This window comes from Miniopterus natalensis, chromosome X (assembly GCF_054644295.1).
Source record: "Miniopterus natalensis isolate mMinNat1 chromosome X, mMinNat1.hap1, whole genome shotgun sequence".
Lineage (NCBI taxonomy): Eukaryota > Metazoa > Chordata > Mammalia > Chiroptera > Miniopteridae > Miniopterus > Miniopterus natalensis.
In genome coordinates, this window is record NC_142103.1 from 15234841 (window position 1) to 15260269 (window position 25429).

The 25429-nt window shown below is 35.6% G+C and overlaps 1 long non-coding RNA gene across 1 annotated transcript in view; it reads right to left on the bottom strand.

The window, feature by feature from the left end:
* The window catches only part of LOC107538309 (uncharacterized), a 233770-nt gene extending 210223 nt beyond the window's left edge, over positions 1-23547 (bottom strand). The window contains exons 1-2 of the long non-coding RNA XR_015716496.1: positions 23528-23547; positions 13256-13400 (exon numbers count right to left, since the gene is read on the bottom strand). This is a non-coding gene — a long non-coding RNA (uncharacterized LOC107538309). The remainder of the gene's footprint in view (positions 1-13255; positions 13401-23527) is intronic.
* Positions 23548-25429: the final 1882 nt, after the last annotated feature.

Consider the following 25429-nt stretch of genomic DNA (forward strand, 5'->3'; position numbering starts at 1 on the left):
TAAACTTCTTTAAATGGTTATAATATAAGCATGAAAAGGCTGTGGGAACTATGTTAATATCAAATAAAACTGCAAGACAGAGATAAAGAGACATAAAGTGAGGCACTTCATAACAAGAGAAAAATCAATTCATCAGGAAGACACAAAAATCATTAATGTGTATGCATCCTATAACAGAGCTTTGAAATACATGAAGCAAAATTTGGCCAAATTAAAGGGGAAAGTAGTCAATTCCATAATCATAAATAGGGATTCTAACACCTACCTCTTAGCAACCAGTAGAATGAAATAAAAATCAATAAAAACACACATGATCTGAACAACACTATTGATTAACATGATCTAATTGAATATGTGGAACACTAGACCCTAACATTGTAGAATACAATTATTTTCAAGTGGATAGGGCACATCTCAATATTTAAAAGAACTGAAATACAGAGCATGTTCTCTTGAAAGAATAAAATTAAATTAGAAATAAATGTATAAAAACAGCATATGAAGAATATTTATGTAAAATATTTTATTTTTATTTATTTTGTTTACAGGAAGATCAGTGGTTTTTATTTGCATTAAATTGCATCTCTATGTTTCTAAATTCCCATTTTCCTTAATCCAGTTCTGGAAGAAGTATAACTGGGGCTTCAGTAGAGATAGAAGCAAGCCAGTGTCCATAGTATGTAAAATATTTTAAATCATTAAACAGAACATGGGAATTAATGAGTAAATCTAATGTGTGTATGTGTGTGTGTGTGTGTGCACACGCACGTACGAAATCACTTATGTTGCCTTTCATATCTTGGCTATTGTAAATAATGCTGCAATGAACATAGGCATGCATATATCTTTTCAAATTAGTGTTTTTGTTTTTATTTTTTCAGATAAATATCCAGAAGTGGAATTGTTGGGTCATAGGGTAATTCTGTTTTTAATTTTTTTGAGGAACCTCTATACTGTTTTCCATAGTGGCTGCACAAATATACAATCCCACTAACACTGCAGATTAGTTCCCTTTTCTCCACATTCTTGGCAGCACTTGCTATTTGTTGACTTTTTGATGATAGCCTTTCTGACAGGTGTGAGGTGATAGCTACCTCATTGTGGTTTTAATTTGCAACTCTCTGATTAGTGATGTTGAGTATCTTTTCATATGTCTGTTGGCCATCTGTATGTCTTCATACACTATGGGCAGTCTGCAATCTCCATATAAGGCCTTGGGAACTCTGTGTCAGGAAAATATCTCAATACTTAACAAGGCCTGCTTTGGGAAAATTAACTACTCTTTCAATCTATTACCACTTTCAAATAATTTTTTTCACTAGATTAAGGATGAGGATGGGGAATTTCAATGTTTGATTATAAAAGTAATCTAATCAGTCACATAATTTTACTGTTTTAACAAGTGACTTGTAAAATCTTCAGCTAAATTTATTTTAAAACCACATCCTTTCTGTTGCATAGAGTGTGCCACAGAAAACGATATATTTCTGTAACCAAGGAGCCACAGACATTCTGAAAGGCCATGTATTATGCTGATTCTCATAATTCCCCACAGAAAACAATCCTGTGAAACTTCAGAACAGAAGGAACTGAAGAATATGCTTCCTGGAGAGGGATGGGGGAGAAATAAAAGAGCTAATTAGTGAGGGCACCACAGCAGGTGTTCTCCCTCAAGGACAATGATGACACTGCTAGTACATTCAGAGAAAGCCTCATGTGCTCCTTGGCAACCTTATACAGATTTCTTTCTGTAAACAAGTCAAGTATGTACACCTGAGACAAACAAATCCATGCTTTAAAGGATGCCTCACAGACCAAGAGCCCTAGTAACAAAGCTAGAATAAAAGTTTATCAAGTTGGTAACACTTATTTCCTGCCACGTAGGCTTAAAAGCTCAGGTGTGGTCAGATATCAGAAAAGATGAAAATTAGTCAAAGGCAATAAAGAGGAATCTTGACGGCAACTACTGAGTTTCATAAGAAAATACTGAGAAATACCTTTGATGGTTGAATACTAATCACTGCATAGTTGCTCTCTGGCAGGGTCAGAAAGTGTAAATTGCCAGCTCAGGGAATCACAACAAGTTTTCTGGCCATCTGCTAACAGTTTCTGCGAGTATGGATATGCTCCATATATTCCTTTCTTATTTAAGGAAAATTACTTCAGTATCTAAGGCTGAAGCATGGAAAAGACTAGTATTTAAAAGAGGAAGTAGAAGTTTTTTTCTTCATTTCAATAGGGCTTCATCCACTCACAGTTTCTTTTTTTTCTCACAAATAACTTCAGCACACAGAAGTAAATCCTTTGAGTGCCCCTGGAACTAATTGCCATGACAATGTAGGAAAGAGGCAAATCCCTGAGGTAAACGTTAGAGTCAGGGAGTCCTTCATTTGCAACTGCTATTTCTGGACCACAGGCTATGGTTATGTTTTAAATAAAGTTTACAGGGTAAGAACACTGATTAGGGTACTGATTCAGTCATTTGGCAAACTATGTAAATCCTGTGCTAGGTGATATGGGAGAAATAAAAAAAAAGCAGACATGGTTCTCAATGTAGACTCTTAGAGTCTAGGAAAAAATAACAAGAGGTAAAACTAATTTATGATTTATAATGTTGTAGCATTACTGGGAACATTACATACATACTCACATTTAATAATTGAAGTGATCCTACAAAATACGTATCATCATGTCCCTTTGTAAATATTGAATTTGATACAATGAACCAGTGATTTACCAAAGGTCATATAGTTACTGAATTGCAGAGCTCAATTCAAAGCTACATTTATCTGTCCACACAACTCAGTGGATAGTTGTCCAGTTGTTTTTTTGTGAGGGAATGAGTGCTGGGATCTCCTATTTTGCCATGTTGATGATGTCTCTCCGGAGCGACTATTTTTTTAAGGTATTCTCTCATAAGCTAAAATCAAACTATGTACTCAAACAGAAAGAAACATCTTTAGTCCTTTGTGGAACAACATATTAAAACATTCTGAACACACAGTTCTAAATCTAGAACATAGGGACCTTTTGATTTTCATCTTACTGGAAAATCTTCCTGATATAAAGAAGCAAACTGAAGATAATTTAGTCTGATGGGTGGGTGAATTCTTTGAGAATATTCTTGTTGCAGATCTAGTGATTTTTGGAATTAAAAACAACTGTTCTTGCCTTACAAGTAGTCTAAAAGAACAGAAATGCAGTTGTAGAAACAATTCAAAGCCTACCTGTCCTTACACACACCCTAAACCTCCCCTATTAATCTCAAAATGCTTGCAGATATTATAGAAAATGGGCACACTGCAAACAGAACTATACTGCAACTAAGAAAAAATAAACTTAATTACTGTACATCTCTGATAAGAGGCAAATGTGCCCCAAAACTCCTTCTTGGAGAAAAGTTATATCCTTTCCCTATGCCTTTGATTTGTAAAATTTCTATCTTGTCTTCCCTGGGACCAAAGAGTCATCTCTTTGAAATGCAAACTTAAAGTAGATGACTTAAGACAGGGAAAAAATTGGAGCTATTTGGAAACAAATTGGGCAAATGAAAAATCTAAAGCATATTCTCCACAAATATTAGGTATTTGACAAAGGAGGCAAGCATATAATGGAGTAAAGACAGTCTCTTCAATAAATGGTACTGGGAAAATTGGACAGGTACATGCAAAAAACAATCAAACAAAAAAACTAGACTACCAACTTACACCATACACAACAATAAACTCAAAATGGATAAAAGACTTAAATGTAAGCCATGAAATCATAAAAATCCTAGAAGAAAACAGGCAGTAAAATCGCAAACATCTCACATAGCAGTATTTTCATAGATACATCTCCCAGGGCAAGAGAAACAAAGGAAAACACAAATGGGACTACATCAAACTAAAAGCTTCTGCACAGCAAAAGAAACCATCAACAAAATGAAAATGGAACCCACTGTATGGGAGAACATATTTGCCAATGATACATCTGATAACAAGTTAATTTCTAAAATATATAAAGAACTTATACAATTCAACAACAGGTAAACAAACAATCCAATAAAAAAATGGGCAAAGGACCTGAATAGACACTTTTCCGAAAAGGACATACTGATGGCCATGAGGCATGTGAAAAGATGTCAACACAACTAACTATCAAAGAGATACAAATTAAATGACAATGAATTATCACCTCACACCTTCCATAATGGCTACCATCAATAAATCAGCAAACAACCAGTGCTATTGAGGATGTGGAAAAAAGAAACCCTAGTACACTGATAGTGGGAATGGGGACTGGTGCAGCCACAGTAGAAAATGGTATGAAGTTTCCTCAAAAATTTAAAAATGGAATTGTCATTTGACCCCACAATCTCACTTCTGGGAACACACCATAAGAATCCCAAAACACCAATCAGAAAGAATATATGTGCCCCTATGCTCATAGCAGCATTATTTACAATAGCTAAAATCTGGAAACAGGCCAAGTACCCATCAGTAGATGACTGAATAAAAAAGCCTTGGTACATGTGCACAATAGAATACTATGCAACTGTAAAAAAGAAGGATCTCTTACCTTTTCCAGCAGCATGGAGGAACCTAGAGATTATTATACTAAGTGAAATAAGCCAGTAGGAGAAAGACAAATATCACATAATCTCACTTATATGTGGAATCTAATGAACAAAATAAACTGATGAACAAAATAGGTCCAGAGACATGGATGCATGGAACAGACTGACAGATCTCAGAGGGGAGGGAGGTGGGGGAGCAGGAAGAGAGTAACCAAAGAATATATATGCATATATGCATAGCCCATGGATACAGACAATAGTGTGGTAAAGGCCTGGGGTGTGGTGGGGTGGGGTTGGGTTGGGTGGGGGAAATGGGGGACATCTGTAATACAGTCAACAATAAAAAAGAAATAATAAATAAATTAAATTTAAATTAAAAATAAATTAAAAAACACTTTAGAAAAAGATGGTGGACTAAGTGGAAGCTACACTGACACTCTCCCAAGACCAAACTGGAATTACAATTAAAATATAGAAAAAACATCCTGAATAATCAACTGCAATTTGAAGACGAGCTGCAGAGCACCCTCATAACCAAGGAGGAAAAGTGGAGATCACATAGAGACTGGGAGGAAGTGAGGAGGCACAAGAGGGCTGGCTGGGCTCCCACAGCAGCAGCTGAAGGTTTGGAGGGATATCTCAGCTGGGGGGGATTCCCACTGAGGACTATGGGGCCTAATCCCCAGCCTGGGCTTCCCAGCCAAGAGCACCAGGAATGAGAAAGGTGCCCACATAACATCTAGCTGTGAAAAGCAGCCAGGTTTCTGTCTGCCAGGGAGAAACAGCTGGAAATACAGACACCCTCATAAACAGCGAACGCATAGTTTTGTGTGCAGCCACTCACCTTGGGCTCCAGCAGAGGGAGGGCAGAGTGGACTGAAGCTGTGTGAGAATCTAGGGTTTTGGGCTCTGGAGATAGCACTCAGAAGGCATCCCATCTGGATTCCTGTGCTGAGTCATTCTTCCATACTGCAGAGGCAGACATTTACCTTCCAAGCAGCTTTTGTCTGAGGGGGAAGCAATTGCCCCACCCTGCTGAAAAGCCTCTTGCCCTACTCAGAGGAGTTTCTACAGCCTGAGGCTCATTGAGAGACTCTTAACAATCAGCCACCCCACCCTGTGGAGTATCTACAGCCTGAGGCTTATTAAGAGAATCAGATTAATCAGCCTGTAGACAGAGGCATACTTCAAAGTGCTTTGAGTCTTTGCCTGATCTGCTTTTGGACCTTGGCCTTGGAAAAGCAGACTTTCTTGTGCATCTTAGTCCTGTCCAAATGCACCCAGCCCCAACAGAGGGGACCTCAAGCTGTTGGTTGTTGATAGCCCTAAACAGGGTACTCAGGGCCTGTTACAAACAGCGTCTGACATGGGCCTGCACCAGAGAATCTCCAAAAAGACTGAGTCCTAGCAGGCCTACCTAATATATAGAAACAAGCCCAAATAGGCAACCAAAATGGAGAGAGAGACCCCCCCAAAAAAAAAAAAAAGCCCCAAATGAAAGAACAAGAGAAGTCTCTATGAAAGAACAAGAGAAGTCTCTAGAAAAAGAGCTTAATGAAATGGAGATAAGCAATCTATCAAATATAGAGTTCAGAATACTGATTGTAAGGATGCTCAACAGCATGAAAAAAGATATGGAAACTATGAAGGAAATTAAGAATGACATAGCAGAAGTAAAGAATACATTGAAGGAATAAACAGCAGATTAGAGGAAGGTGAGGATTGGATCAGCGAATTAGAAGACAGGGTAGAAAAAAATCACTCAATCAGAGATCCAAAAATAAAAAAATAAAAACAGGACAAATATTAAGCCAATAGCATTATGGTGGTACACCAGAGCAAGGTTGGGATTTGGGGTCTGGCCCATTATGCACATTTATTAGTTGACATCTGTTAAGCTGTCATTTCTTGGTCATTTTATTTTAATTCACTGACATTGTCACTAACCTCAACACAGAGAACTATTACAAACTAGGTAAATTCTCTGATGAAATAAAAGAAAAATCATTTAGATCACAAATTTCAGGAGTAAGAAACAATTCTCATTATCTGTCATATGTCTTATAAGAGAAAAACAAGTCGACATATGTCAAACAAAGTGAAAGGCTGGGGAACAGAAAGACCTCTACAGCTGGCAATGAAGTAATGAGGTTGCTTTCTAAAGAGGAAAAGCTACCTCCTGAAACAAATGGAGTGAGAGGTTAAAATTTTACGTCATCCCTATAGGTTAAAGTCTGGAAATCAACTTCAGTTTATACACCATGAGAAACAGGAGAATTATATTTTTAAGAAAATTTTCACTGCCAAAAAAGGTACTATGGGTGAAGATTTCCACAGATAACTTTCATATGGAATGGACAAGGACACAGGGATCACAGAATTATAGATGGCTTAAGCTATAGATAGTGAATCTGGTCAAATTCACCTACCACTCTTCACATGGAAGGACAACTGTCTCCAAAAAGTTGAAGGGACTTGTCCTGAATTTCACAGGCTCTAAGTTGTAAATTCAGGCCCAAAATCCAAAGACTGATTTCTAGTTTAATGTTCTTTCCACTGTACCACAATGCTTTGTCTTCCCTATTGAAAGGTATGAAAAGGGGAGGGGAGTTATGTTTTTCCTTGTTGATGTTCCTATATAAGGTTTTATTCCTCTTAGTACAAGTGATCCAATTTAAGTCCATCATGTTGCAAAAATGGTAAAAGCAGATCATAAAAGATTAAATTGCTGTATATGATTTGTTTCATATTGAAGTATATGGAAGGACTGCATGCTCCCTGAGGGCAGTCACTGTTGTGGTTTCTTGCCTTCACTGGCATTCTTACTATGTTAGCATGAAACATTTGAGTACAGCAAGCTTATATAAATGAATAAATTAATTAGTATCCTATATATCATTCTGTAGACATATAGTTTGCAAATGTAAGATATGTGTGATTTTCAGAGAAATGCCACTATAGTCTTAGCAATGCTTGCATTGTTAAAAGTTATATGTTAGAATTATATATAATTTTTTGTTTTAGTTAGCTAACATTTCTTTAATATGGCTCAGTTTATAGAAACTAATATATTCAAATAATTTATTACTATTAACATTTATTTTATTTTCCTTTTCAATTTTTATTATTTTTTGTCTTAATTTTTTATTGAATTTATTGGGGTGACATTGGTTAATAAGATTATATAGGTTTCAGGGGTACAGTTCTATGATATATCATCTATATATTGTATTATGTATTCATCACTCCAAGTCTTCTTCTGTCACCATTTATCCTCCCCTTACCCTCTTATACCTCCCTCCACCCCCTTTTCCCTCTGGTAATCACCATAGTGTTGTCTGTATATAACATTTGTTTTTGCTTAATCCTTTTACTCTTTTCACCCTGTCCCCCTCCCCCCCCTCAAGAGATGCCATTCTATTCTCTATATCTATGAGTCTGTTTCTATTTTGTTTGTTAGTTTATTTTGTTCATTGGATTACACATATAAGTGAGATCATATGTCATTTGTCTTTTTCTGAGTGCTTATTTCACTTAGAATAATACTCTCCAGATCCATCCATGCTGTCTCAAATGACAAGATTTCCTCCTAATTTATGGCTGAGTATTATTCCATTGAGTGAAAGCATCACAGCTTTTTTATCCACTTATCTACTGATGGGCACTTGGGATTCTTCCAAATTTTGGCTATTGTAAATAACACTGCAATGAACATATGGTTTCATATATTCTCTAGAATTAGTGTTTCAGGTTTCTTCAGATATATTCCCAGAAATAGAATCACTGGGCCATAAGACACTTCCATTTTAAATTTTTTGAGGTAACTCCACACTGTTTTCCATAGTGGTTGCACCAATCTACATTCCCACCAGTAGTGTACCAGGGTTCCTTTTTCTCTACATCCTTGCCAACACTTGTTTATTGATTTATTGATGATGGCCATTCTGACAGGTGTGAGGCGATATCTCATTGTGGTCTTAATTTGCATTTCTCTGATGATTAGTGACATTGAGCATCTTTTCATATATCTATTGGCCATCTGTATGTCCTCTTTGGAGAAGTGTCTATTCAGGTCCTTTGCCCATTTTTAAATTGGATTGTTTGTTTTTTGGTGTAGAGTTTTGTAAGTTTTTTGTAAATGTTGGATATTAATCACTTATCAGATGTATCATTGGCAAAGAAGTTATTATATTCAGTGAGTTTTCTTTTCATTTTGTTGATGGTTTTGTTTGCTGTGCAAAAACATTTTAGTTTGATATAGCCCCATTTGTTTATTTATTTAATTTTTTTTTGTTTCCTCTGCCCGAGGAGATATATCAGAAAAAATATTGCTACAAGAAATGTCCAAGATTTTACTGCCTTTGTTTTCTCCTAGAATGTTTATGGTTTTGAGTCTAACATTTAAGTCTTTAATCCATTTTGAGCTTATTCTTGTTCATGGTGTAAGAAGGTTGTCTAGTTTTAGTTTTTTGCACATATCTGTCTAATTTTCTGAACACCATTTATTGAATAGACTATCTTTACCCCATTGTAAGTTTTTGCCTCCTTTGTGAAATATTTATTGACCATAAAGGCATGGGTTTATTTCTGGGCTCTCTATTCTGTTCCATTGATCTACATGTCTGTTTTTATGCCAGTACCAGGCTGTTTTGATTACAATGGCCTTATAGCATAGTTTGATATCAGGTAGCATGATTCCTCCAACTTTGTTCTTCTTTCTCAAGATTGCTGTTGCTATTCAGGGTCATAGTCCATCTGAAGCCACAGAGTCACCCTCTCTTCTTTATTCCATTTTAATATGCCCGGCTGGGCTATCTAGTCAAGCTCCCCAATGAAGGTTATAGAATAAGCCACATGACTGCAAGCCAAGTAATTGCCAGCCTTATAGAATGCCTCCAACTCAACAAAACAAGAGCACACATTTAAAAAATTATGTTGCTTTTTTCCTTATCACAGATAATTACATTACAAATAAATTGCTATTCTCTTCTTTGAAAAATAATGTATTCTATGGTGAGATGCTTTATGTCTACTTCTGAGCATTGCATTAGAAAAGAGTAGCACTACACTAACATATTCAAGTGACCAGAATAGTGAGAAAACGAAGGTGACCCATTGTTCCAGTTTGCTGGGGATGGAGGGAGTTTCCAGGATGTGGGTCTTTGAATGCTAAAACCAAGAAAACAAACTAAGACAAGTTGGTCACCCTAGGACGAACCTGAAAAGTTGGTCACCCTAGGAAGAACATGACAAGTTGGTCACCCTAGCATTTCAAAGAAATGCTAAAGAGTTTCAGCACATTTATCCTGGTAAAGATTTTGGAGAAGGTATGATAAATTCTTCTGTATATATTTAAAGGCTACTATCATTTTCTTCTGTATAGCCCCAAGAGGTTACAAGGATCCATAGATAAATTTATAGATTTTGGTTCAATGTAAATAAAAACTATTCACAGTAATACTAGCCTAAGGATGGAATGGGATTGATCAAGAAGTAGACTTTGAAATAGCAAAATAAGGAGAACCATGTGGCAAAAGAGAAACCTAAATTAATCTGAGGTTAGTGTAAGAAGTGATGTAAGCTGTCAAGTCACTTTTGAAGCAGCCTCGGATAAGAGATCAGCCATGGATGAAGAAAGACCATTTTAGAAGAGGATGAGAAATAGTCACTGAGGATGGTAAAGTAGTTCAAGCATTAAATTAATTCTTACATGTTTACCAAAGGGATGACAAAAAAATATGCCTACTCTTCTGTGTCTCAAGAAAAGCATTTAAGTCACCAGGGTGGCTGAAATGCCAAGTATCCAAACAAGATCAGTTCCAAGTATTAATCTTAACTTTGCCTGCTCCAAAGTTCTATATTAAGAGAGAAATTTTAAGCCTGACCTTGACTTCTTGCATTTGGGTTAAGTAGCACCAGGGACTGGCAAAAATGGAAGTCATGCCCAAAGTACTTCCATCTGTCTGGGACCAACCAGTTTTAGTGCCCGCAGGGCAGAACAGCCCTTTATAAGATTGAATGAAAAAGAACTGGTTGAACTCCAGATCCTGAGGCACTAATACACACCTGAATCTCATTTTCAAAACCTTGCTTTCATAACACATTCATTATCAAAAAAGTAAGAGGGAAGTTTGCTAATTTTCAAAACTTTCCCACCCCTACTTCCTTATGTATATTAAGAATGAGTTTTGTTTTCTGTTGTTTTTTTCCCTTCTTTTTCTGTTTTTTAAAAAATTTATCTTTATTGTTAAAAGTTTTACAGATGTTCCCTTTCCCCCATTGATCCCCTCCACCCCGCATCCATCACACGTCCAAGCCTTCTCCATATCAATGTCTGTGTCCATAGGTTATGCGTATAAGCATATAAGTTCTTTGATTAATCTCTCCCCACCCACTCCCCTACCCCCACCTTCCCTCCGAGATCCCTCAGTCTATTCTATGCTTCTATGTCCAGAGACAAGGATGAGTTTTGACTTTAAAATAATTGAGACATGAGAGTAAATTGCAGTCTGCTCCAAATAAAGTTACAAAGACAGAACAAAGGTTATACTTATTGAATTCCTATTAAATGCATAGTTCTGTACTAATTACAAAGAAAAAAATTAAGTACATTTCTTGACTTCAACAAGCTTACAGTTCCTGGAACAAAACAGAACAAAACAATTTCAATCTGACAAACATTAATTGAGTGCTCATGAAGGGCTTAGGTACTTTCACACAGTTGTCTTAAAGTGGATATTGTCCACATTTTATAGGTGAAGCAATGTGAATTGCCCACATGGTAATTATATGTATTTTTTCCCCCTGGTCAGTCCCAGTTTACATCTGTTGTCTTGGTGTAATTTTTAACAGTATACTTTTTCACTCTCCAAAGTTCCCTAGTTTTTATTATAACTTATATGGTCACCTCAATTATCACAGTAGTAGATGGCAAACCTAAGATTAAAATAATGGTCTTCTGGTTTCTTATGTTCTTTTGATCATGGTCTTAAATTGGATGTTCTATAGTAAGAATATGACAGAAATCAATTGTTATCTTCTGAAAGTTCACTGCTGACATTACCACTTCCAGACAATTACTCATTCATCTTCATGTGAGCACTCCTGTCCTTTTGTGGCCTATGCTACCTACTCAGTCATTTCATCTGCTCTTTTCTACCTGTACCATAGCCACTACCACACATTTCAATTTAGGACTGTAGAACCTCAGTATTTGCACTGTTCATGCATCTAAAACCCTGGCCTCAGATTTTCTTGACTCTAAAATCGCAATCATTCCACATGGGACATCCATGCCCATGAAGATTTATTGAATACCAAATAATTATCAGAAACTATTCTACCTCTTAAAAATGAAAACTCCAATACATCTCATATATTAAAATCTTCTTTTATTTCAGCTTTCCTGCCATCATTCCGTCCTAACCAACTTCTTTTAGTCCCATTCATAGTTACTTTCTGTTGGTCGACCCCCAATTTTCTGCCAGATAATCAGACTAATTCTGGACTCATTATCTTTTCTACTCAGCCTGGATTTATCTGTGAAAATCTCATCTGTCGCTATGATATTTTTAAAATTTAAATAACATGATAATAGAGTCATATGTTTGCAGCTATAGCACCTCACATAAAAACCTGGGTTATACTGGACACTCCATACATACATGTTCAATAAAGGAACTATGATGGGGGATTGTCTATTATAGGCTAAATTTTCTCCTTCTACTTCTCATAATGGAGCTATTCATAGCATATCTGAATGGCTAGCAGGTATATCACAAGTCTAATGAGGCTGTAGTAACTAGTCAGTTTCTCAGGTGAGCCAGCTTGATTCAAACTACAACATGAAAATAAAATAATATTGAAAAAAATAAAAATAAAAATAAATAGAATATCTTCCCTAGTCAGTTTGGGTCAGCAGTTAGAGCATCAGTCCCAAGACTGAAGGGTCCCAGGTTTGATTCTGGTCAAGGGCAGGTACCTCGGTTGCAGACTCAATCCCCAGCCCCCGTCAGGGTGAATGTGGGAGGCAGCCAATCAATGTGTCTCTCTCATATCAATGTGTATCTCCCTCTCCTTCTCTCTCTTTCTCTCATTTCCACTCTCTCTGAAAAGCAATGGAAAAAAATATCCTCGGGTGAGGATTGAAATAAATAAATAATAAATAAATAAATAAATAAATAAATAAATAAATAAATAAATAAAATAATATCTTAACCTTGGATCAGCTATGCCACTTACCATTACTTTTATGATTACCTTTTTATTAGTACTTGTAAATTTGTTTATTCCCTCCTAGGTACTTAGCAACTTATTTTAATTATCAGCCTGTAGGTATGCAGTGGCTCCTGGCCTTTGGACTCATACCGTAAACAGCAGGATGTCCTGCAGGAATAGTTTATTGCCACAGTTAGAATTATATGTTGCATATGAGGTGCTCCATAACTTAGTGATTGATGCACACATTTTCTCATGCACACAAGCACTGAAAAAATTAAAATGTCATTATGTAAAAAGAGCCAAATGAGAACATCTTAAAAATTGTGTTTGTTTAAAAATATGTTCCATTCATAAACCAATATTTTCAAACCATAAATACCTTCATATAACGAATTACCTTATTTATAAATATGTTACTATTTTAAATAGTTCTGTAATATATAAATAGGCCTTTGTGAAATTTATTTTTTTACTCACCCTGAAATTTTCTTCAAGTTCAGGTTTCTTTGTAGTTCTACAATCTCTATCCAGCTTTACTTCAATAGTCCTTGGTAGGTTTATGTTTCTGACAATGGTAGAGTAGATATATTCAGATCAGTCCATCTACTGAGGACACCAAAATCTGGGTAAAACATAAAAATAAAACTTTGATATAAAATAATGTAACATAATATAAATTATACACAGAGAGCATATATTCTATATATTATATGTGTGTGTACAGTGAGTCTGCACTTAGCATCATCAATAGCATCATCAGAACTGTGGCCAAATAAAATGAAACCAATTTTATAATCTGTTAACTGATATAAACAAGAATTAAGTTCCTATAGCATCTCACCAATGTTATAATAAAATGGCATTGAATGAAACATTATTTGAGGACCTGCTGTGTGTATGTATGTGTATGTATGTAGTTCAGGATTTATAAAAGAAGAAGATTCCTATTAATCATCTAGGATTTTCAGTTGGGAATTTAAAGTAGCACACTCTAGAGTAAGAGCAGACAAACCTTCATAAAGACACTAGTGAATGAAGGAAATCTGGGGTTGCTAGCACCTTTAGCTAGCTATTTGTCAGAAAATTAAGCATCTCTTGAGAAAGATAACATTATCTAGAACCTTAAATTTATCTACATTTTTGTGCAAAATTATTTGGATTTAAATAAAATGTAACCAACTATGCATAAATAAAGGATTTGAGGCATTAAAGAAAAAATATACACCACAAATAGACAAACAGGAGATTTATATATTGGAGTTATCAGACAAGTACAATGGAATAATTATAATTAACTATAGTTAAGAATTTAAGAAAAGAAAATTTGACAGAGAGCTAGAAACTAAAAGTTACTCATAGACAAAGACAACAGTATTGTTATTACCAGAGGGAAAGAGAGCTGGAGGGAGGTAGAAGAGGGTAGAGGGTGGATAAATGGTGATAGAAGGAGACTTGACTTGGGGTGGTGAACACAAAATAAAATATACAGATGATGTATTATAGAATTGTACACTTGAAACAGATATAATTTTATTAACCAATGTCACCCCAATAAATTCAATAAAAAAGTAAAAAGAATCATAAAGAAATTCTAGAATTTAGAGATTTGAAAGTATGAACTCAATAAAATAGGTATAGCCCTGGCCTGGTAGCTCAGTTGTTTAGAGCTTTGTCTAGATACACTAAGTTTGTGGGTTTGATCTCTGGTCAGGGTACATGCAAGAAACAACAAATGAATGCATAAATAAGTGGAACAAGTAAGTGTTTCTCTCTCCTCTCTCTCTCTTTCTCTCTTTCTATCTCTCTCTCTCTCTCAAAAGCAATAACAAATTTTAAAAAATAAGTACAACTTTTAAAATCAAAGACAAAAGATGATGTTGAAATCAGTCAAAGGCAGTTTTTAAAAAGTCCCATTAACTTCTAAAAAAAACCAATAAGACTTATAGCTGATTTTTTAATAGAAAAGACTAAACAGAGAATAGAAGGAGAGTTCTTTAGAGTACTGAGAGCAAAAACTACAAACTCAGCATATAATTTACAGTAAAAATATCTTCATATATACAGGCAAAATGAAACATCTTCAGACAAACTAAAGGTGAAAGAAGTAATTAAAGACATATCTGCACTAAAAATATACTGAAAAGAAAGTATTTATGAGAGGGAAATGACCTAAGGTAGAAGTACAGTAATGTAGGGTAATTAACGCCTTAACAGGTAAACTTAAATGGATATTGACCACTTAAAGCAATAATGATGCTAAACTGTGTGGCTTTAAATATGTACAGAATCAAAACTCTTGGCAACAATGTGTCACAAAATATAAGAGGAGCATGAATAGAGGTAAAGTAGTAAAAGGTTCTTGCATGTTTGGGAAGTAATAAAAGCATTAATCTATATTAAAATTTAATGGAATAAGGATGCATGTTGTAATCTCTAGGGTAAACATTAAATAATATAAAATGATTTATTACTAACAGGTAAGTAAAAGAAATAATAGAATAGAAAGGAAATAATAGAAAATAAACTGACTTGATCAAAAGAAACGAAGGAAGAAGAAAGAGAAGAACATAGCCAAGACCAGGCAAAAAGAAAGTACATGTTCATCACCACCAAACCAGTATTACGAGAAATGTTAAAGGATCTTCTTTAAGAAGAAGAAAAAAAATGATAAAAAATATGAATAATAAAATGTCAATAAATACATATCTATCAACAATTATTTTAAATGGAAATTAATTAAATGCTCCAATCAAAAGACATGGAAACTGAATGGATTACAAAACAAGACCCAGAGACTCACCAGACTGAAAGACAAACACAGACTGAAAGTAAAGGGATGGAAAAAGATATTTCAAAAAATTGGAAATAAATAGGATCTCTTACCCTTTGAGAGAGTGTGGAGGGACCTGGAGATTATTATGCTAAGTGACATAAGCCAGCCAGAGTAAGACAAGTATTTCATGACCTCACTTATATGTGGAATCTAATGAACAAAATAAACTGACTAATAAAATAGAACCAGAAACATGGATCAGACTGAGAAATCTCAGAGGGAATGGGAGAGGGAGCAGGAAGAGATTAATCAAAGAATTTATATGCATATATGCATAATCCATGGACACAGACAATAGGGTGGTGAAGGCCTGGGGAGGGGGTGGGAATTGGGTGGAGGGGGGCAATGGAAGAAAAAAAAGGGACATCTGTAATGCACTCAACAACAAAGATTTAAAAAGAAAATGGAAACAAAAAAACAAACAAAAGCTGAGGTAGCAAAATTTACACCAGACAAAGTAGCTCTAAAAAACAAAATAAACAAGCAGAACAGAAATAGACTCAAAAATACAGAGAACATTTTGATAGTTGCCAGATGGGAGGGGCGTTGGGGAATGGGTGAAAAAGGATTAAGAAGTACAAATTGGTAGTTACAGCACAGGGAATATAGTCAATAATAATACAATATCTATGTATGGTGTCAGATGGGTGTTAGATTTACTGGGATGATCACTTAGTAAGTAATATAATGTCTAATCAATGAGTTGTACATCTGAAACTAATATAATATTGCATGTCAACTGTAATCAAAAAATAAAAAAAATATTTAAAGTAAAAAAAAAAAACTACATAGTAAATTGGTAGATATTAACCCACATACATCAGTAACTACATTTAAAATATTGAGTGTAGACTACAAGTAAAAGAAAAATACTGTCAGATTAAAATTGAAAATAAAACCCAAACACATGCTGTTTACCAGAGACATACTTTAAATATAAGGAAATATAACACTTGAAAGTGAAGGGTGAAAAAATGATATCATGCATACAACTAACTCAAAGGAAGCTACTGTAACTATATTAATATTAGAAATTTTAAGGTAAAAAATAGAGAGAGGAGGAGATAAAGAGGCAAATTTTATAATAATAAAATGTCAACTCAACAGGAAAAAAAATCATTTTAACTCTACATGTACCCAATAATATAGTTTGAAACTATATAAAGCACACATTAGCAAAAGGGAAAAATGTACAAACCCACAATCAAATTAACACACCTCTCTTACTAAGTGACAAAACAACCAGACAAGAAATAAGTGGGGATGCAGAAGATATAAACAAATGGGCTTAGTTTGGGCTTTCCCAGAAGCAGATCTGGAGACAAGGATTTAAGTGCTAGTAATGGATTGGGGTAGTCTAGGCAATATTGGTAATAGACTAGAGAATTGTTAAAGAAAAGGAAAGCCAGATACTGCTGAGGGTAACGGGGCTTATTCTTATGTCATTTCTGAGAAAAAAATTTTTTTAGTAAAACTTCCTCAGAATTATCCCACACAAGGGATAATAGACATGGAAAACTTATACACCTACTCCCAAGATTCAGTGAAGGGCTACTATCTTGGGGAATAAATTCTCCAGCACTTCTGGCCTACAATATGCCCATGGCAGCGTGAACTTCCACCTTTCTGGAAAAAGCCCTTGGTCAAAGAGTTGTAAGTCACTGGCACTTTGAATTAAGCCAGAGCACATGGTAGTGTCCCAAGGATATGAGTGAGGCACTGACAGCATCTGTTAAAATAATTAACAAAAATGACCCAATTGACATTTATAGAACACTGAACTGAAAAACTGTAGCATACATATTATTTCCAAATGCACATGGAACATTTATCAAGATAGACCATATGCTGGGCCATAAAGCAAGTCTCAACAAATTTTAAATGATTAAAATCATACTGAATATGATCAGTGACCACCATGAAATTAAACTAGAATTTAATAACAAAATGATACCTGGAGAGATCCACAAATGCTTATATATTAAATACTATATTCTAAATAACCCACAGCTCTACTCTCAAGAAAAACTGATGTCCATTGGGGCAGAGAAGGTCTTCCTGAGATAGAAAAATATATGCCAAGAAATAAAATTCAGTCAGAGAAGGGTAGTAAAAAAGTATGTTCCATGTAGAGGGAGTGATATGTGTAAAAGCTAAAGAAGTCAAGGAAGGCTTCTTGAAGGGGGTGTCTTCAAATGGGCCTTCAAAGATTATTAAGCTTTGGCTGGGCAGAGGGAAAGAAAAGAAAGCACACTGCAGGCAGAAAAATCAATATAAATAAAAATAGGAATGAGCACAACATGGTGGTGTGAGTGAACATTAATGAAATCCAGATTCTTCATTGGGTAGCCATGGGGAATTAAGTTGGAAAAGTAGGGCGGGATCAGATAATGGAGTGTAGGGCCACAATTTTATCTATGGCCCCATACACAACAGGTTCCCGTGTATATACTTAAGTAGCAAACTCCTTTTTACAAGGGAAGCTTCAGTAGAACATTATTTAAAAACCTAAATTTACTTACAGAGATATTAAAAGACACTGAATAAATATATCCTTTTAATAGCACATGTAAAAGTGGTCTACCTTCTGTTCTAGGGAAGGCATTCTGTTTAGTATATATTTTAACAGCAGGTTGCTATCAAGCCCAATATGATTTAGTAACAGATTGTTACAGTAGAACAATCTAAGTCAGCCCATTCTTGGGCTTCAAGTAGTCCAGCAGTTTTGGTTATTTGAGTATTCTGTACATTCACCATGCAAACACAGAAGATTTAGCAACATTTACAAAACTTGAGCATAACTCAAGTCACTTAATGTAGATTAAGAACTTAAAATTTATATCCTTAAGTTCTCTTTCAGTTCATATCAGTTTATTTTTATTTGATGATTCAGAAAGTTCTTTAGGATGTTACAGGTAGGGCCTCAGGGTCATCTATGGATACACTGAATCTTACTAGATTGTGTTCAGAAATGCCAAGCCTAGAAGTACCCAGTCAGGGGTTGCTGAAGAAAACAATATCTTATACTCTAAACCAGTATGGGAAAAAGAGTAATGGGGTATTGGAAAAAGCTTGAAGAAAATCCTGCCAACAGTTGTACAGGTTTAGAAAAGGAGCGTATCTCCTGTGCTGGGAATGAGGAATGAAGGACTGTGTATTACCCCATTACAATCTCCATGGAAGATACTGTTTCAGCCCTAAATCATAGTGGATACATTCTATAGCTCTGTTTATTTACAATGATTGCCTTCTATGTCCTTATCCTAGCCTCTCATTCCAAGATGAGAGTGGATCACCATCCTGGGATTCTATTCCCTTAGGTTCCAGATCTCCAGAGTTCTCTAACCCAGAACATTGTAGATAGAGAAATTAAGGTAGGACACAACAGTAAGAATTCACAGGGACAAGAAGGCATTGCAATATTTGCAGGATGAAACAGAGAACTCAGAAAAGAGACAAAATATATTCTATCATTTAAAATATTTTGAGGTCCAAAGAGTGTTGGGGAGAGAACTAACATCTAGTAAGATTGAATATTCACAAAAATTATTACTATTATTATTATTATTATTTATAACATATTATATTTATGAAATTATGCCCATTTTTCAGACAAGGAAACTGAAGTTCAGTGATATTAACTAAGCTAATGTATGTAAGGTAACTTATTCATACTCATACAGCTAATAAGTGTTTGAATCAGTATTTAAACTCATATTTGTCTGATTCCCTCACTGCTTTTTTCACAATTCTACATACCCTCACATTTATTTTGTCAATACTGCAGGAAGGTAAAGAGGAAAATAATAATAGCTCCTATATTGATTGCTATATGTTAGGTAGTAAATTAAGCACTTCCCACAGGTTATCTTATATTAGAAAGCTTGAGAAATCAAGGTCCAGGAAACTTAAGTAACATAGTCAAAGTCATATAGTAAGTGGGGGAACCAGGATTTAAACCTAGGCTCTGAGGTATCAGTCTACTTTGTTAAGCACTGTTATATTTGGCAAAAGGTGAACCATATATATCCTAAGCTGATTTCTTGCACCCAAAATCAGGATATCCAAAGATCTCCATCCAGCTAGGATACAAATACTCAATTAGGGAGTTGTAGTCATGTTTTAAATTTGTTGTATCCTTTTGCTCCTAGTACTACATGAGAAGATACTACAGTACTTAACAAAGAGGAGTAGAGAGGGTTTTGTTCATGGATAATGGTACTTGGCAAAGGGCTATCTCCTGAAGCATCCTGTGCCTATTTTGAAAGGGAAACAACTGGCTCAGAGTCCAGGTAATACTGTGGACTCAATTATATCCACTTATGTCACATGGCCCTAGATAAATTCACAAGCTTCTTCTGAAGTGGTTGCTCTTCTGTAATCTTTTCTAGCATGCTCTTTCATTCCTCATAGAGCTCCCCATAACCAAACAATTTCATATCCTTTCCTCTCATCTTGGATTCTTTAGGAAAGAAATGCAGTAGTAAATTGCATATATTTGTTCTCAAAATTGTGATATGCCTGAGGGGTTTCAAGTACTGTTTGATTCTCTAGAAATCTAACTTACACAAATATGATATAGAAAAGATCACATCCCTTGCTATATTAACGGAGTACCATATTACCTGTAAGTACATTAGGTGTAGAAAACTCAGGGTTTAAAATGGTACAAATAGATTAACCAATTCTCCTACTCATACACCACTCATTTGTAATAGTGATGTCATAAGAGAAGAAAGAACTGACAGCTGTGTTCTAAGTGTCCTATATTCCATCAGGCCTTTCCACTAAGGAATTCTTCTTCAAGAGATGCTCTGCTATCTGAGGAATATCCAAATCAGGTACCAGGTGATGAAGCAAGACACCCTGTCTCTGGGTAAAAGCCCTCTAGACCCAGGAGTGGATAAACTACAGCCTGTAGGTCAAATCCAGACTGTTATCTGTTTTTGTAAATAAAGTTTTATTGGAACACAGACACACCTATTTATTTAGGTATTTTGCTTTGCTATTACAAAAGTAGAATTGAACAAAAAAACCAATTAAAACATAGGCAGAGGACCTGAACAGACACCTCTCCCAAGAAGACATGCAAACAGCCAACAGATACATTAAAAGATGTTCGACCTCACTAGCAATTAGGGAAATGCAAATCAAACCTACAATGAGATACCACCTCACACCTGTTGGAATGGCAGTTATTAACAAGACAAGTAATAACAAGTGTTGGATAGGTTGTGGAGAAAGGAAACCCTCATTCACTGCTAGTGGGAATGTAAACTGGTACAGCCACTATGGAAAACAGTCTGGTGTTTCCTCAAAAAATTAAGAATAGAGCTACCATATGACCCAGCAATCCACCTCCTGGGCATATACCTGAAAAACTCGAAAACATGTATTCATAAAGATATATACACTCCTATGTTCATTGCAGCATTGTTCATGGTGGCCAAGACAAGGAAACAATCAAAGTGTCCTTCGATAGAGGGTTGGATAAAGAAGTGTGGTACACATACACAATGGAATACTACTCAGCCATAAGAAACTATGAAATACTGCCACTTGTGACAACATGGATGGACCTTGAGAATATCATGCTAGGTTAAATAAGTGAACATAAAAAGCTAAGAACCACATGATTTCACTCATATGTGGGATATAAAACTGAAACTCATGGACAAAAACAGCATTGTGGTGGTTGTCAGAGGGAAGGGGGTGGGGAGGTGAATGGGGCCTAATATATGGTGACAGGAGAAGATATGACTTTGGGTGGTGGGCACACAGTGCAATATACAGATCTTGTAACATATAAATCCACACCTGAAACCTATATGATCCCATTAAACAATGTTACCCCAATAGATTTAATAAAAACATTTTTTTAAAAGTAGGATTTAGTAGTTGTACCAGAGAATGCATAATTACAATGCTGAATTCTTTTACTATCTGGGTTGTTACCAAAATAGTTTTTCAACCCATGGTCTATGTTAATACTTGGCTTGAAAACTACTGTTGAACACAAAATCAACCCATACAAACAAATTCCCTTCTACTTCCTTTTACCCTCCTGATTTTGTCTCTCCATCTTCACTGGAGATTCCCAAAGGAAAAAGTCCTATACGAACTAATGAGCTTTTTAAGGACCTTATGGTTTCAGTAAGTTGAAAAACAAACAGAATGAAAAAATCCTTCAGAATATAGAACACTTAAGTGGTAGTGTTGAACTGCGAAGAAGGCACATTTAGGAGGGTTTACGTTAACATGAGGGTACTTAGGACCTTGAGAGAGAGGACTTTTTGGAGTATCATAGGCTTCCTTGTGCCTATTTATTTCAAAATTTTTACTAGAAACTTCCTGACTCATACACAGCAAATGGGAAGTAAATAACTCTTCTCTAGTACCTATATTCATTCATTCATTATAAATTTTTGAGCCAGGTACTAGATTAAATGTTGAGCATGCAACAGTGATTTAACAGAGCTTGGTCAATCTTCCATATGGCCCACAGTTTAGTGGGGGAAAACAGGAGTTAAAAACACTCACAAGAAGTTATAATTCTGATAAATACCACAAAGGAAAACTACAGGATTCTCTATGTGTGTATAATAAGATTGGAGTGGTCAGGGAATAGAGGATCAATAATGGCAACATTGATAAAGAACATTAAGCTATGATCTAAAGAGTAGATAGCAATTTGTATGAATACCTCTTTTTCCCATTCTTAATTTTGCCTGGGGTAAGAACTTGACTTTGCCTTCCTCTCCTGCATACTAAATGGGCCACTGCCCTTGGATTTCAGCTCTCAAGCTTATGCTATTAGTTGTACTACTTAGCGTATCAAATCAGCTCTTGTGGACTGGCCTGGAGAGCCAGACACCACTTAAAGTGTTGGAATTTAGGTTGTATTCCAGGTTGAGGTTTGTCTGCAAAGGCAAATACCTTGTGTTGGGAAGTTTGAAAACATTTGTACTATAGGTTTTGGCTCAGTGGGTGCCCAAAGCTTATTTACTCATAGGTTACAGTAGCCTCTGTATGGACATACAAGTGGAGTAATAATAGCACATAGGTCTACCTCAAGGTCAAAAGATGAAAATTGTGCATAAGTATGTGTGTTTGTGCACATGTCACCCTAGGCCTCCATCTTTTTCCTAAATAAATTATAATAATCCTTTCTCTATGATTGAACACACACACCCTAGACTCTCTGACTTTCTCCTCCCTTACTTCTTTTCTCCTTCCCTGTTATTTCACTTCATAGCATTTATATCATTAAGGAACAAGATGTTTTATCTCCAGCTAAAGGACTGTGTCATCAGCAAGCAGATGGAAAAAACATCTTTTGGTACAAGGGTCCTTCCAGGCACAGCTGCAAGCTTATCATATTTGTAACTGACTACTTAGGTTATATAGAAATCTGATCTGTTATAGACTAAAAGACCAGAGTCTACTGTGATTCAATTATAGTTGCCCATATACTCCATATATCAGTGCTGCCCATCACCATAAAGTGTAGCTATTAGAGCTCTTATGTCACAGTAACCACAGCTTGACTAATATTGTGGTGGATTTTTTTTTCTCACCCAAGGACATGTTTATTGATTTTAGAGAGAGAGGAATGGAGTGTGTGAGAGAGAGAGAACCATCAGTGTGAGAGAGAAATATTGATCGGTTGCCCCCTGTATATGTCCCAAATGGTGGATCAAACCCACAACCTTTTGGTGTACAAGATGACACTTCAAGCAACTGAGCCACAAGCCAGGGCTGGAAATTTCTTTTTAACAAAGATTTCCAAGCCTTGAATGGTGGCCCACTATTTAAAGCAACATATATTTATATAACTTTCATTTTCTGCCACCTAGAAACCAAAAGCCAGAGTATGAGGATTTAGCTCTCCATATTTCTGACTTGGTGTTTCTTACTTTATTAGACCTTCCTCTTCTCTCCTCTGATGACTGGCAATAAGTCCCATGGTGACAGTGAAAAGAAAATGAATATACAGCCACAGAATAGCCTCTTCCTTGTCATGGAGTTTCTGAGGGATGTTCAGTTGAGGTAGTCAAAATCCAGCTGAGATATCCAGGTGCCCCTTAAGACAAAAGAACCTCCACTTGCTCTGGGTAACTTCATATAGCTCTGTTTTTATCCTGCCTGTGTTCTAGTCTCGTTTGGACCTGGAGCTGATGATAATTCTGCTTCCATAACCATGGCACTGCCGTCACTACTTTCAGAAATGAAGCTATACTACTCTTCTCTGATGTTGCTTTTCAATTTGTTTCATTTCAGCTTCTTTCTTCACTGTTGCTTTCCTTCAGTTGTTGCTTATTTTCTTCACTAGCCTCTGGCCCTTTTTACTCTTCCACAGATTCAGTTTATTCTCTTGAAGATTGCTGATTCATTTTAAGATGCCAAAACCAGAAAAAAAAAAAAATCACAAAAAAGAGTTACAGACCAATATTCCTTATAAATATAGATGCAAAAGTCCTAAACAAAATTTTAGCAAACTGATTTCAACAGCACATTAAAAACATTACACACCATTACCAAACAGATTTCTCTCAGGAATACAAGAATGGTTTAATATTAGAAAATCAAAGTAATACACTACATTAGAGAAGAAAGAAAAAACACATGATTTTCTGAATTGATGAAAAAAAGGCTTTTGACCCAACTCAAAACTCTGTCATGATAAAAACCCACATAAAACTAGAATGTGGATAGTAATGATGATTACATGGTATTATGAATGTAATGCCACTGAATTCAATTGTACACTTAAAAATGCTTAAAATTCTAAATCTTATGTGATATACATATGTCAATTAAATATTGCAAAACAAGATTACAATGGCTTAAAATTCATTAAATATGTTAAATCCATGAGTACATAATGATATTAAAAATGAATTATTCATGTTTGGAAGTTCACTTTTCTTTATATTGAAAAAGGTAAATAGAATGAAAGATGAAGTATTTATCCTGCCCCTTCTATGTGAATTTTAACTCTCACTAATCAATTGGTAAATAAGAAGATGCATCTATTCATAAAGAACTATCTATAGACTAATTCTATAATGGAATTTAAAATTTTACCATTTTTCAATCCCTAATTAATCACTTGATCTAGGCAGTGAACATTAACAACTGCTAACAACACACAAAGAGTATATTGAACCAAACACTTGTGTGCCTCATGATTAAAGTACACTGCCTATCGTTTTACTAAAGAGAACAAACTTCAGTCTGATGTAGGCTTGAGATCCAGGTGCCGATTTCCAGAAAATACTAAGGACAAGGGAACATGCAATATACCATGCCTGTGCAACATATCCTTTGGGTTCTTCATTGAGTAAATCTTTATATATACATAAATAAATTATATATATTGATTTCAGAGAGAGGAAAGGAGAGGGAGAGAGAGAGAAACATCAATGATGAGAGAGCCATTGATCGGCTGCCTCCTGCACGCCCCTGACTGGGGATTGAGCCCACAACCCATGCATGTGCCCTGGCTGGGAATTGAACCCCGATCACCTGGATCCTAGGTTGATGCTCAACTGCTGAGCCACGCCCAGCCGGGCTTCATTGAGTAAATCTTAATAAAAGTAATGGGTAGGAAGGGAAGTCTATAGATAAAAAGAAATTTCAAAAATATAACAAATTTCATAAAAATAGAGCTATAAATAAATACAAGGAAGTGATTACTGTGAAACCAAGATAGAAGTTATTTTAGAGGGGAAGGAAGAGGTTTTTGACTAGCCATGGAAAATGGAAGACCTTCTGGGGTGGCTGGCACAATTTTGTTTCTTGACCTGAGCTGAGTT